The sequence below is a fragment of the Lytechinus variegatus genome, chromosome 18, assembly GCF_018143015.1.
Source record: "Lytechinus variegatus isolate NC3 chromosome 18, Lvar_3.0, whole genome shotgun sequence".
In the NCBI taxonomy this organism is placed as follows: Eukaryota; Metazoa; Echinodermata; class Echinoidea; order Temnopleuroida; family Toxopneustidae; genus Lytechinus; species Lytechinus variegatus.
The window spans coordinates 3,574,925-3,589,461 of record NC_054757.1 but is presented as its reverse complement, the minus strand read 5'-3'; the positions used below and the strand labels follow the sequence as shown (position 1 = coordinate 3,589,461).

The window sequence follows — 14,537 nt, the reverse complement described above, 5'->3', positions numbered from 1 at the left end:
AAAAATATATTTTAAGAAAATAAATAACATGTACTGACACTGATACATTTATAACTTACATGTACGGGGTTTGTCTGAAAAGTTGTAGGCAGGCGGCGGAACGTCAGGCTCATATAATGAAAGTGGAGGGGCACGTATTGTTTGGCAGACAAAAGGTCCCCCTCCACTTTCTTTGTCCGAGCCTGATGTTCCGCCGCATCTGGTTCTAGGAATGGTAATTGGTATAATTGAGTTTTATTCTGACGTGAAACAATATTCAAGGTTTCCCCTTCAAGGCCATTCCTCAAGTTAATGCACTATCCTATTGATTGGTGCATGGCATGCATCAATTAATGCACTGGGATGAACTGGTGTAAGGATTGTCCAGGAATGACTCAATAGCTTGGCATACACCACACGATCCATTTGTGATCCGAATTTGGAAAAACATTAGCATTGACAAGAAAATTCTGACCTATAAAATCATTGGCGGATCCAGGGGGGTGGGGAACACAGCCGACCTGTGCCCGCCCCCCCTTGAAAGGCACAATTAAAATTTGTAGTGTAAAAATGTCATTAAAACAGAAGTATGTGCACCCCCCCCCTTGAAAGAAGACTTATTTTTCCTTGGGAAAATGTGCCCCCCCCAGCCTTTGGAAAATCCTGAATCTGCCCCTGGAATGAATTATAGTAAAATCAAGATTCCATTCTATTGCAAACCTATAGAACTACGATATAAAACCTGATTTGGTCTTTCAAGTTTGATTCTAGTATTTGTTGCATTACTCAAACTGCAAAGGGGGTAATTTCATTTTTAAAAGAATTTTGTAGCTCTGATTGAAAATAAATGTTGGCTGATAACACTCCTGGAACTTTCCAGACACTGTATACAATCACCTCTTCCCAATTATAAAAGCATGATTGAACAGAGTATAACTTTTTTAATGACACCATTCCTGTAACTTTTCAGACACTATGAAATCAGCTCTTCCCATAAAAAGCAAGACTAAAGGTCTAGTTCTTGATCTCAGTTTATCATGCTCTATCGCTCATTTAAACCAGAAATTCCTTGTCCTTTTGAAACTATAATTCTTTTACAAAACAAAGGGCCTTTTCACCAAAAACCTTGAATAATCACTGTTATGATGATTGCACTTCGTCTTAAGAATCATACCGACCATTCACACGGAAAATTTGTACTGTAATTTTAGTGAAACTTAAACTGGAATTCACCTCCAGAGTAGAATTTGTGATTGTGATTAGCGTTCTTGATTCTAGTTTGGTTTCACACGTGTTAAAAATATCGCATATTTTTCACTGGAATCATCATTAATATTAATTTTTTTATAGTGTGAAGGAAGTAATGCTACTGAACCACATTTAACATAGACACACATGATTTTATGTTTGATATGACTGGAGTTATAAAAGTAAAATAAGATATGGCGTACACGTACTTGCACCATTTTCATACAAAAAAAGACAGACTTTCCTATAAATCTGTTCATGCTGATAATGATAACATTATAAATGAGCTGCACAACACTATTAAAATGCTTTTAGAGCAATGTTATTACAGTCTAAAGATGTTCAAACTTTTGAAAAATATAGCTTAAAAAATCACCAAGGACCTCAAACAGTGTTAAATGTGCAAGTAACTGGAATTGCCCAAGGTTTTGTTTTTTCTCATAGACTGTAGTGAAAAAAAAATACCACAAAATTGTATGAAGAGCACTTTTTACTCACAAAAATAAGATGAATCGTTCTAAAACCTTCATACATGTATTCCGACTCTTGATCCATCAAACATATACATTATCCAATATGATTGTTTCCATAAGTTCATCTCTATGATAACATAATACAAGTACATCGCTTGTATCAAATCTTTAGGGACAATACAAACTGATAACGTAAGAGAGTCAGATGTAGAAGCAGTATATGTTTTGAATAATTTGGGGGGGGGGGTGTTTCACAAAGAGAGTCGCACTTAAATGTCCAGTTGCATAAGGAATAACAATCACATTGGTCAGATCATGCAAAGAGGATGCGCACTACTGCGCATTGATCAATTAGATTTCGCGTTGCATTTCAGATACGAGACAGTATTTAGTGCGATTTAAGTCATACTTAAATCTTTATGAAACACCCCCCTGGTCTACAAATAATTGCTCCAGTTTAGGTGAATATTGGACCTCAAGGGGTACTAAAGGCTGTAAATGAAATGGTTTAACCAGATAAAGAAAAAGGCTGCGAGGCAAAGCCAGGGTAATAATATGAGCCTCCTCTATCTATTTAAACCAAATTATTTTCAGCCTGGATTGTCCATTTAACATGCATTGAAAAATGGGAGATATTGCACACTTTTAAAGGCTTTTGATTGCCCAGATCGGACCAGTTCTTAAAAAAAACTTTTTTTTTTATTTTCAGCCATTTTCCGGGAAGATAATGGGAGGCTCACTAAGGTCAGGAGGTGGGGTGAATTCTTGGGAGCCTCCCGACCAAATGGAGAGGGTTGGCATTTCTGTATCATGACTGGCCATGTGCATATCATACCACCTCTTGTAGCAAAATTCTTTGCTGCAATATTCGCATTTGAAGGCTTTCCCCTTTCTCTTGGCTCGGATACAAGTGTGCTGCTTTAGACCACTATCTAATTCAAACTTCTTGCCACATTTTGTACATTCATAGGCATATCCATCACGATACTGTGATGTACAAGAATGCATACGTTTCATGGTCATACAGGCAAACTTCTCTTTGCATTTGAAACAAGCGAGTGCATTGTTACCCAAATGTGGAATTAATGAACTCCTCACCCTAAATCTCATGTCACAATGATCACATTCAAAGCGTTTCTCGTTTGTGTGGGTTCTTATGTGTTCCTCATGATGATCTTTGCGGGTGAATGTCTTGCCACAATACTCGCATTCATGGATTGCTGGATTTTCCTTGGTAGAATTACATAGGTTATTGTGTTCAGAGGATATCTCTTTAGAGGGAAATTCATCTTGTTGCTTCAAGTTACTTTTAAATATGAATTTCTTACCACATTCCAGGCGTTCATGATATCTATAATTATATCCATGATACACACTCATATGTTGTTTTTTCCTTGTCATACAGGCAAACTTCTGCTTACATTTGATACATTTTAGTGGTTTCATTCCGTTTGTTTTACCAATATGCCCAATGAATGAATTCCTGTGGATAAATTCCATGCCACAATGTGTACATTTGAAGCGCTTTTCCTGTGTATGTATTCTGATGTGTTCTGTGAGATGGCATTTTTGGGTGAACTTCTTGCCACAGTACTCACATTCATGAGTTGCTGGTAACTTTCTGCAAGCCTGCACGATCAGAGACGCATCAACTTTTTTCTTGTTGGAAAGCTCTTTGAGGGATTTCTCCTTTCTGAAAATTCCGCATGAATGTTGACTCAGTGATTTGAATTTCTTGCCACATTTCTGACATTCATGACATGTATGTCTTCGCTTCACGGTCACACATGCAAATTTCTGCTTACATTTTATACATTCTAGTGGTTTCTTTCTGTTTGTTTTACCGATATGCCCAATGAATGAATTCCTGTGGATAAATTCTATGCCACAATATTTACATTTGAAGCGCTTTTCCTGTGTATGTATTCTAATGTGCTCTGTGAGATGGCTTTTACGGGTGAACTTCTTGCCACAGTAATCACATACATTAGCTTCTGGTAAATTTCTGTGAGCATGCATGATTAGAGGAGTACTACCTCTTTTCTTGTCGGAAAGCACTTTAAATTTCATCTGTTTGTGAATTCTACATGAATGTTGATGCAGATGAACCTTGGATTTGAATTTCTTGCCACATTTCTGACATTCACGGCATGAATGTTTACGCCTCATAGCCACACATGCAAATTTCTGCTTGCATTTGCTACACTCTAGTGATTTCGTTTTTCCATACATGGTTTCACCGACATGCCTTTTCAATGAACCCCTGAGGATGAATCCCATGCCACAATATTTACATTTGAAGTGCTTTTCCTGTGTATGCGTTCTAACGTGATTCGTTAGATGGCCTTTTCGGGTAAACTTCTTGCCACAGTACTCACATTCATGAGCTCCTGGTAAATTTCCATCAGGGAATTCAGGGTTAAAGGTCATAGGGACATGACCCTGTTTCTTGGCAGAAATGTGAATTCTCAATTCATGTTGACTTAGGTTACCTTTGGATTTGAAATACTTGCCACATTTCGAACATTCATGACATTCACCATAACCATGATAATTTGACATATGATCATTCTTTATGTTCATACAAGCAAATTTCTTTTTGCATTTGGTACATTCTTGGCTCCCAACATGATACCGCAATGACCTCTTATGTAGGAATTTCCGGTTGCAATGTTCACATTTGAACAGTTTCTCCTGTGTGTGCAATCTAACGTGGTCATTAAGATGATGTTTCATCTTGAATCTTTTTTCGCAGAAACGGCATTCAAAAGGTCTTTCTTCGTGCGATTTTTCATGTAATTTTCTATCTTTTAAAGAAGGGAATCGTATGCCACAATGAGAACATTTATACGATCTCTTCCCAACACGGTTATGATTTGCTAAATCACACTCCGACATGAAGCTTTCACTCCGTTCTGAGCAACTCAAAGGTTCCAGAGAAAATCCTTTGTCACCATTTTGCGTTTTATCTCCATTCCCAGGACCAAAATCCAGTTGAAACCAATTAGAGCAAAACCAATTGAAACCAGTTGGCCAACTGGTTTCAATAGGGAAATTGGAACAACTGGTTCCAATTGAAAACCAGTTGCCAACTGGTTCCAGTTAAAACCAATTGGGCAACTGGAACCAGTTGGCTATTGGTTTCAATTGGTTTTCAATTGGTTCCAGTTGTTCCAATTTCCCTATTAAAACCAGTTGAATCCAATTGGAGGCAACTGGTTTCAATTGGTTCCAGTTGAAACCAATTGGAGGCAACTGGTTTTCAACTGGAACCAGTTGAAACCAATTGGTTTTCAACTGGATCCAATTGGAACTTCCAGTTGGAATGAACTTAATTAGTTACAAACTAATTAGCATTTGCACTAACTATTGCTCATGCCAACACAGAAGCAGTGTTATTTGTCTATTAATACCAATGTAAAGGGCATTGATAAAATACAGACTTTCATATGTATATATTCATATTGGAGTACTTCAAAATATGCATTTTTATTTGATGTAATTTGGTAACAGTTAGTGGTGTACTAATTATTTTTTAATCTGTTTTAATTATAATCTATAACATTTATGAACATGGTTTTCACTGCTAAGTATTGGAAACACTTATCTGAAAAAAGTGTGGAACTTCAAATTGAAAAAAATTAAATAGATACATTGTAAATTATGATGAATCTCATAAAACATTAATCTGTGCACACTGGCAGAAAATATGCAAATTAACTGGTTTCAATTGGATCCAGTTGGGTAACTGGAAAATTTCCAATTGGTTTCCAATTGGAAATTTTCCAGTTACCCAACTGGATCCAGTTAGGATTTCCAGTTACCCAACTGGTTCCAGTTTTATTTCCAGTTACCCAACTGGTTCCAATTAGAATTCAGTTACCCATCTTTCCAGTTAGAAGTCATCTCCAGTTACCCAACTATGGTTCCAGTTAGAAATCATTTCCAGTTGGAAGTCATTTCCAGTTACCCAACTGGTTCCAGTTAGGATTTCCAGTTGCCCAACTGGTTCCAGTTAGGATTTCCAGTTACCCAACTGGTTCCAGTTAGAAATCATTTCCAGTTGGAAGTCATTTCCAGTTACCCAACTGGATCCAGTTAGGATTTCCAGTTACCCAACTGGTTCCAGTTTTATTTCCAGTTACCCAACTGGTTCCAATTAGAATTCAGTTACCCATCTTTCCAGTTAGAAGTCATCTCCAGTTACCCAACTATGGTTCCAGTTAGAAATCATTTCCAGTTGGAAGTCATTTCCAGTTACCCAACTGGTTCCAGTTAGGATTTCCAGTTGCCCAACTGGTTCCAGTTAGGATTTCCAGTTACCCAACTGGTTCCAGTTAGAAATCATTTCCAGTTGGAAGTCATTTCCAGTTACCCAACTGGTTCCAGTTAGGATTTCCAGTTGCCCAACTGGTTCCAGTTAGGATTTCCAGTTACCCAACTGGTTCCAGTTAGAAATCATTTCCAGTTGGAAGTCATTTCCATTTACCCAACTGGTTCCAGTTAGGATTTCCAGTTGCCCAACTGGTTTCAACTGGAAATTGTTAAATTCCAGTTAAAACCAATTGAAACCAGTTGAAACCAATTGAAACCAATTGAAACCAGTTGGAAATCCAACTGGTTTCAATTGGATTTTGGTCCTGGGTTCACATGCCCATCCGAACGATGCTCACTAGCATAACTAAATTCAAACGGCTTCCCTCCTGTGCGTTCAAGCTCGTGTTGCACAAAGTCGGTATTGGATAGAAATGATTTTTGACAGTGTGAACGGTGAATCATGGTATCTTCTGACTCTACATCGATGTGAGAACGTTGGAGATGTTCTGTCAGCTGGAACTCATCAGCAAACGAGCAATCACACAATAAACATTGAAGAGTTGTTCCTCCCATGGAAGCAGTTGTTTCATGCTCAATGGATGAACACATAGACCCTGTGTAGTCTGCCCTCTCACGATCACTCGATCCAGTCAAAACAACCTCTTCATTTTCTACTCTCAGTTCATCAAAGCATCCTATATCTTCATTCGGCAGGAGACTAGTCTCTGTGAGTGATACATAAAAAAAGTCAATTGTAATTCATCAAGTTAAAACAAAAATAAAAGAAGAATCAATTCAATACTTTTTATTAAAGCAGAAAGTATAAAAGTATGTTTTGCTCAAAATGCTCAAATGAGCCCTGGAAATCCTCATTCATCAAAATATTTAAAGCTTATCCAATGTTGCAAATTTAGGCAGTAAGTTGTGAAAATTAGCCCCCAAGAATAACAAAATAAATTTTTGCCTGGTATGTGGGTGATGTCATTGGTTTCCTCATTTGCATACAATAATAATAATATATCCCAGGACCAAAATCCAGTTAAAGCCAATTAGAGCAAAACCAATTGAAACCAGTTGGCCAACTGGTTTCAATAAGGAAATTGGAACTGGTTCCAATTTAAAACTAGTTGCCAATTGGTTCCAGTTAAAACCAATTGGGCAACTGGAACCAGTTGGCAATTGGTTTCAATTGGTTTTCAATTGGTTCCAGTTGTTCCAATTTCCCTATTAAAACCAGTTGAATCCAATTGGAGGCAACTGGTTTCATCTGGAACCAGTTGAAACCAATTGGAGGCAACGGGTTTCAATTGGTTCCAGTTGAAACCAATTGGAGGCAACTGGTTTCAACTGGAACCAGTTGAAACCAATTGGTTTCCAACTGGATCCAATTGGAACTTCCAGTTGGAATGAACTTAATTAGTTACAAATTAATTAACATTTGCACTAACTATTGCTCATGCCAAAGCAGTGTTATATGTCCACTTATTTTTAACAAAATAGTTATGTGAATGAGCCAGTTACATCCAAATGAGAGAGTCGATGATGTCACTCCCCAGGACCAAAATCCAGTTGAAACCAATTAGAGCAAAACCAATTGAAACCAGTTGGCCAACTGGTTTCAATAGGGAAATTGGAACAACTGGTTCCAATTGAAAACCAGTTGCCAACTGGTTCCAGTTAAAACCAATTGGGCAACTGGAACCAGTTGGCAATCGGTTTCAATTGGTTTTCAATTGGTTCCAGTTGTTCCAATTTCCCTATTAAAACCAGTTGAATCCAATTGGAGGCAACTGGTTTCAATTGGTTCCAGTTGAAACCAATTGGAGGCAACTGGTTTCAATTGGTTCCAGTTGAAACCAATTGGAGGCAACTGGTTTCAACTGGAACCAGTTGAAACCAATTGGTTTCCAACTGGATCCAATTGGAACTTCCAGTTGGAATGAACTTAATTAGTTACAAATTAATTAACATTTGCACTAACTATTGCTCATGCCAACACAGAAGCAGTGTTATATGTCTATTAATACCAATGTAAAGTGCATTGATAAAATACAGACTTTCATGTGTATATATGTATATGGAAAATTTTCAAATATATGTATTTTTATTTGATGTAATTCGGTAACAGTTAGTGGTGCATTTTAATCTGTTTTAATTATAATCTTTAACATTTGTGAACATGGTTTTCACTGCTAAGTATTCTAAACACTTATCTGAAAAAAGTGTGGTACTTCAAATTGAAAAATATTCAATAGATACATTGTAAATTAGGATGAATCTCATAAAACATTAATAAGTGCACACTGGCAAAAAAAATGCAAATTAACTGGTTTCAATTGGATCCAGTTGGGTTACTGGAAAATTTCCAATTGGCAACCAATTGGAAATCATTTCCAGTTACCCAACTGGATCCAGTTAGGATTTCCAGTTACCCAACTGGTTCCAATTAGAGTTCATTTCCAGTTACCCATCTTTCCAGATAGAAGTCATCTCCAGTTGCCCAACTGGTTCCAGTTAGGATTTCCAGTTGCCCAACTGGTTCCAGTTATGATTTCCAGTTACCCAACTGGTTCCAGTTAGAAATCATTTCCAGTTGCCCAACTGGTTCCAGTTAGGATTTCCAGTTACCCAACTGGTTCCAGTTAGAAATCATTTCCAGTTGGAAGTCATATCCAGTTACCCAACTGGTTCCAGTTAGGATTTCCAGTTGCCTAACTGGTTTCAATTGGTTTCAACTGGAAATTGCTTAATTCCAGTTAAAACCAATTGAAACCAGTTGAAACCAATTGAAACCAATTGAAGTTGGAAATCCAACTGGTTTCAATTGGATTTTGGTCCTGCATTGTACATGTAATAGTAATAACGGCATATTTACCCAGGGTAGCCACTTCAGTTTCGTAAACTGTTCTCCCAGCGGGTCCTGCTATTATATTATTATCCGGCTAAGCTTTGCTACCGATTCAGGTGCACACAGCTTTTTGAGGGATTCTTTCCTGCCGGTACCAATTTACTGATCACCTGGGTTGAGTTCAATTAGTACAAACCATTTAATTACTTGCTTTGTGAAATGAAAACAAATTTTCAAATGTCATAATTCTGCATCCAAATTTGGTGCAGTTTTCAGCATTATGCAAATAAATTTGAATTATTTACATAAACTTTTTGTTAGGGTGGACTTGGCCTTCATATCTTCAGATAATTATTGTCCCACTCCACAAAAATATAATTTACCATCTTTCCGGAAAACATAAAGAGCAGTACTAAAAGAACTTTTGTCGTCTTCAGATTTTCGACTGCGTCCTTGAGCAGCTCCATCCTTCTCCATGAGAGCAATAGAGTTGTCACTAAATGTCCCCTCATTCTTAACGAGAGATTCTTTGGCCGTTGCACTCCATTCCGTGTCCCTGTCCTCAATCTCAAATTGCATGAGAATCAAACTATCCTCATTCATAAAGGTCAGTTTTATATCTCCTTGTAATGTATTCTCAGCTGGACCATTCTCATCCATCTTGCCTCCAGAACTCTAGAGCCCTTCTTCTTAATGCAGTAGCCCGAACTATTCGCCGTGGCATTTCAAAGTTAGCGTTGAATCCACGTTGGTTTTCCTCCTCCAATCAAGAAGCAGACCAGACGAAAACACTGTCCTGTCGGGGGAGAATCTCTGGCATTGACTCGTAATAGTGCCTTCAGTATCTACATGTGAAATAAAAATATACAATTATTTTTAAGGAAATTACATGTATAACTTGTCATTATACACATAGGCCTATTATCAGAGTTGCACTCTTTTATAGACAAAAACTCTTTTGCCATAAAAAAGGTGAAGCATGCGACAAGCAAAGCTTGAACTTGAAGATTCCCTTCCTCACAGGTACAGCAATCGGTGGAAAACCGCAGTTTGTAGAAATTTAAAAGCGTGTAAGTGTGGGATTTTCCAGTCGATGCTGCCGAACAAGTTGAAATTCTAAAATATATCTCAAGCATCTAGACAACACAGAGAGGAGGTAGAGGGTAATGACAGAGAGGGTCAACATCCTTTAGGTCCGCTCTGATATGGTAAAGGTTAAGGTTTTCAGTAAAACAAATAAGACTGAGGCGATGTTCGTTCCAAATAGACAGGGCAAGAGGCAAGGAGATGAAGAAAGTCTTCATCGATCCTAAAGGGCACGTAGCTTGCATCTTGGATCTGAGCTTTTGCCGATGGCAACCAAGCATTGCTGTCTAGTACGATAGGTATAAGGTAGATGCGAGAAGTCAGTTGGGCTTGGAGAATCACAGCAGCACGAAGGTGTGCAAGAAGTGAAGATGGGTAGGGGAGACGGGGTTAGTTGGAACATGGGGTAAGTTGAAACATTGTAATTTTCTTCAAAGCCTGTAAAATAAATTTATGCAATACTGCCCTCAATTTATTGTTATTAATAATACAACGGTGTTGAATTACATGTATTATTGCAATAAATTGAGGGCAGTATTGCATAAATTCATTTTACAGGCGTTAAAGAAAATTCCAATGTTTCAACTTACCCCATGTTCCAACTAACCCGGTCTCCCCTACAAGAGATTTGTCTGGCATTACAAGAGTTCTCCTGAAGAAGAGGGAAGACATCTGGTTGATGCAATTCTATACCTCCATCTGAGCATCCAGAATAGCTCTCTCGCAGGTAGATTCCAGCTTATATAAATGGCTCAGAGATGATAGAAGGCAGGTTGTATTTGTAGAGAAGCTTGGTCCAGTACATGACAATGGCAGTTTGGACAGTAAAGTTTATCCCTTTTGTCCCCCCACCCAAACAAAAAAAAAAGAAAAATAAAGAAAAATGAAATAAATGAATACAATCTAGACCTAGAACAAAGATGTGAAAATTTATGAAACTGTCCTCTGCTTCAACAAGTCCGGATGAATAGATTTATTTTTTCCATCAAAATTAACAAAATATATCATAAAAATAGATATAAGACAAATAAAGCAATTGATATAAAAATACTTTGACTTTTTCAGGCATTTCTAACAGTAACTACATTGCATTTGAATCACGATGCTATTTATTCACAGACTGCCCCTGGAGCTAGGGGTGACATGATAGAGACCTTTAATATTCTACGCAAATATGACCCTGATGTTTAATGTCTGCAACTCAATTCTCCTGCCATCACAAGGGGTCATGCACACAAGCTTTTCAAGGTTAGAGCTATAAGAATACGCATAAGAACTCTGTTACATTGAGAATAGTGGAATAGTCTTCCTGACCTAGTAGTAGAGTTGAAAAGAGAATTGATTTTTGGTGACGTAATGCAGAATCTAAAGGGGAATGGGACCCTTTGAACAAGTGGGCTTGTGTGGAAAGGGAAAAATCAAAGAATAAGAACAAAGAAAGTTTGAGAAAAATCAGACAAGTTATGAGCATTTGAATATTGCGATTACTAATTACCTTTTATTACCTTTATTACCGGATGTACTGGAAAAATGCAGAAAGCTGCAGCCAAGTTTCCAGGTCTAGCTTTCGTCCAAGCTCAATCTTCTTCTATGAAGATCCTCCAATTGGCAATGCGACACATAAGTGTGATGTCACATGTGAACAACTTTCCCTTTGATACACTTAAATACCCCCAAAATGTCTCTTTTTGCTCTTTCTTATGGTTATACAAACTCTTTATTCATTTCTTTGAAAATCCGTATTACAAGCCCTCCTCTAGAAAGTATTTAAATGATATACTGATAGATGTGATAAGAGGCATTTTAAGTGAAAAATATACGAAAGCAATTGGAAAGTTGTTCACATTTGAGATATCACACATCTTTGTTGCATTGCCAATGGGAGGATCTACATTACAATACTTCAAATTAGGTATGTGACCAAAAAATGAAAATCATTTGAAAGCTCTTAAAAAGACCTTTCAAATGATACCAAGAACTCTCAATTTAAGTCATACGCATATTCATCCATCTATGTGCCAGTACTGCTACTGAGCTGGGGCAATTGTCTTAAAGGTCAAGTCCACCTCAGAAAAATGTTGATTTGAATCAACAGAGAAAAAACAGACAAGCATAATGCTGAAAATTTCATCAAAATCGGATGTAAAATAAGAGTTATGACATTTCAAAGTTTCACTTATTTTTAACAAAATAGTTACATGAACGAGCCAGTTACATCCAAATTTTTCTCTCTCTCTGTTCATTTGTTTTTCTTTCCTTCTTTCTGTTACTTTCTTTATTAAATTTCCATTTTTATTTCCTGAATTCATTCATTCTTTCTTTCCTTAAACTTTTCTTTGCTTCCTTCTCCCTTTCTCTCCCTTTTGTTCTCTCCTTCCATTTTTTCCTCTTTTTGTTATTCTCTCATCTCTTCATTCTTTCCTCCCTCTCTTTCCTCCGTTCTTTCATTCTTTACTTTTCCTTCCAATTCTTTTCCTTTATCATTTCTTTCCCTTCCTTCCTCCCTTCCTATTTTTTTCTTTGTTTCTTTCTTCCAAATAGAATGAAGGAAAATATTTCTTTCCTTCAGTTCTTTCTTTCCTCCCCTTTTTTTCTCACTATCTTGTTTCCTTTCTCTCCTTTTTGTCTTTCACACATCTATTCATCTTCCCTTCCTTTCTTTTTTGTCTTTCTATATTCATTTCAAAGAATGACGGAAACCTTTTTTTCTCTTTTATTCTTTCTTTCATCCTTCTTTTATTCTAATTTTCTTTAATGTTTTTCTTTTCATTTTCCCCTTCAGTTCATTTTTCCTTTCTTTCTTCATCTCTTTTATCTTTTCTTTCTCTCCTTCATTCTTTCCTTTACCCTCGCTTTCAATTCTTTATATTTTTCACATACACATTGTGTATCTTTAAAGGTTGATCTTTTTTGTTGATTGTCCCCTATTTCATTTTGTGAACTCTGGTCACCCTGTGTGAACATTGCTATGTGAGATGTATTGTGCAGATGGAATGAAAGATGAGATCATGACAATTAATGTATGTGGATTGTGAGGATGGAAGGATGAGATGAGTTGGAATGGAAATAAACAAGTTGAATGTAAACAATAAAGTATGGAAAGCCAAATGTATGAGTACAGATTAAATAAATAAACCCAGCAAAATTTACTGTTACATAAGATTCCCTCTTCATTAAAATGTCCTCATTTTTCAATATACACTAAGTTTTTAGGTTACGGTTCGTTTTCTTTCTGAACATTTCTTTCTAGCATGATTTTTTTTTTAATGGGCCAAAAAATTCAAGATGAAAAAATGATATCGAAGGAACCTTAGATTTCAACCCTTCACAGTAACATCAATAAGTCATTACTTTTGCAACAATCAGCAGAACTGCCAAATGTCCAAACCCAATCTAAGCAATTAATGCTTTCTTTTTATAGCAGTCGTCCCTAAACAGACGATTTCAAAGAATGAGAAAAAAAATGTATACTTCGACTTTGATATTTCTTTCGAAGAGAAATCATTATTCAAATCAGTATTAACTATTACCAATGGCCATCTGACTGTAAGTTGCAAAAGCACAAATAGTTAATACAATATGTATCAGCATATTGGTGTTGCACGAGTATTTTCGAACATACAATTAGTTTTCTTCATATTTTTTCAAACTTAAAGGAGAAGTCCACCCAAACAAAAACTTGATTTGAATAAAAAGAGAAAAATCAGACAAGCACAATGCTGAAAATTTCAAAATCGGATGTAAAATAAGAAAGTTATGACATTTCAAAGTTCCGCTTATTTTTAACAAAATAGTTATATGAACAAGCCAGTTACATCCAAATGTGTCGATGACATCACTCACTCACTATTTCTTTTGTATTTTATTATATGAAATATGAAATATTTTTATTTTCTCGTCATTGTCATGTGAAATGAAGTTTCATTCCTCCTTGGACACTTGGAATTCCATTATTTTAACATTTTGTGCTTCAGGCAAGGAGGTCCTAATCGTCAAATTTGTAAAAATTGAAATATTGTATAATTCAAACAATAAAAAACAAAAGTGACATCATCGACTCTCTCATTTTGATGTAACTGGCTCGTTCACATAACTATTTTGTTAAAAATAAGTGGAACTTTGAAATGTCATAACTTTCTTATTTTACATCCGATTTTGATGAAATTTTCAGCATTGTGCTTGTCTGATTTTCTCTATTGATTCAAATCAACATTTTTCTGAGGTGGACTTGACCTTTAATTTATTTCTTGCGGTATTTGTGAATTTAGATAAAATATCACCTTTTTTTAAAACATATATTCCTTTTTATTCACAAGTATTGAAAACCAATATCCTTAAAAAGCTATGCTTGTCCAAAAGGAAAAAAATGCAACAAACTGCCGTAAGCGAAAATGGATCACGCATCAACAAATTACCAAATTTGCAACCAATTAAGTTTTGTTTCGTGAACATTTTGTCCCTGCCTTTTTTTTCTTTAAGATTCAAATTGTCTTAACAAAATTGATTTCCATTCCATTTTCCAAACATATTGTTTCGTGTTTGATATAGAGATATATTTTTTTTTGTTTCATTATATTTCCAAAGTC

At 36.3% G+C, this 14,537-nt stretch overlaps 1 protein-coding gene across 1 annotated transcript in view; it reads right to left on the bottom strand.

Annotated features, from left to right (window-relative positions):
• Nucleotides 1-6,351: 6,351 nt before the first annotated feature.
• LOC121431614 (zinc finger protein 883-like) overlaps nt 6,352-14,537 on the bottom strand; it is a 31,425-nt gene continuing 23,239 nt past the window's right edge. The window contains exons 5-6 of the transcript XR_005972141.1: nt 9,249-9,710; nt 6,352-6,742 (exon numbers count right to left, since the gene is read on the bottom strand). The gene's annotated coding sequence lies outside the window, so the exon portion shown is untranslated. The remainder of the gene's footprint in view (nt 6,743-9,248; nt 9,711-14,537) is intronic.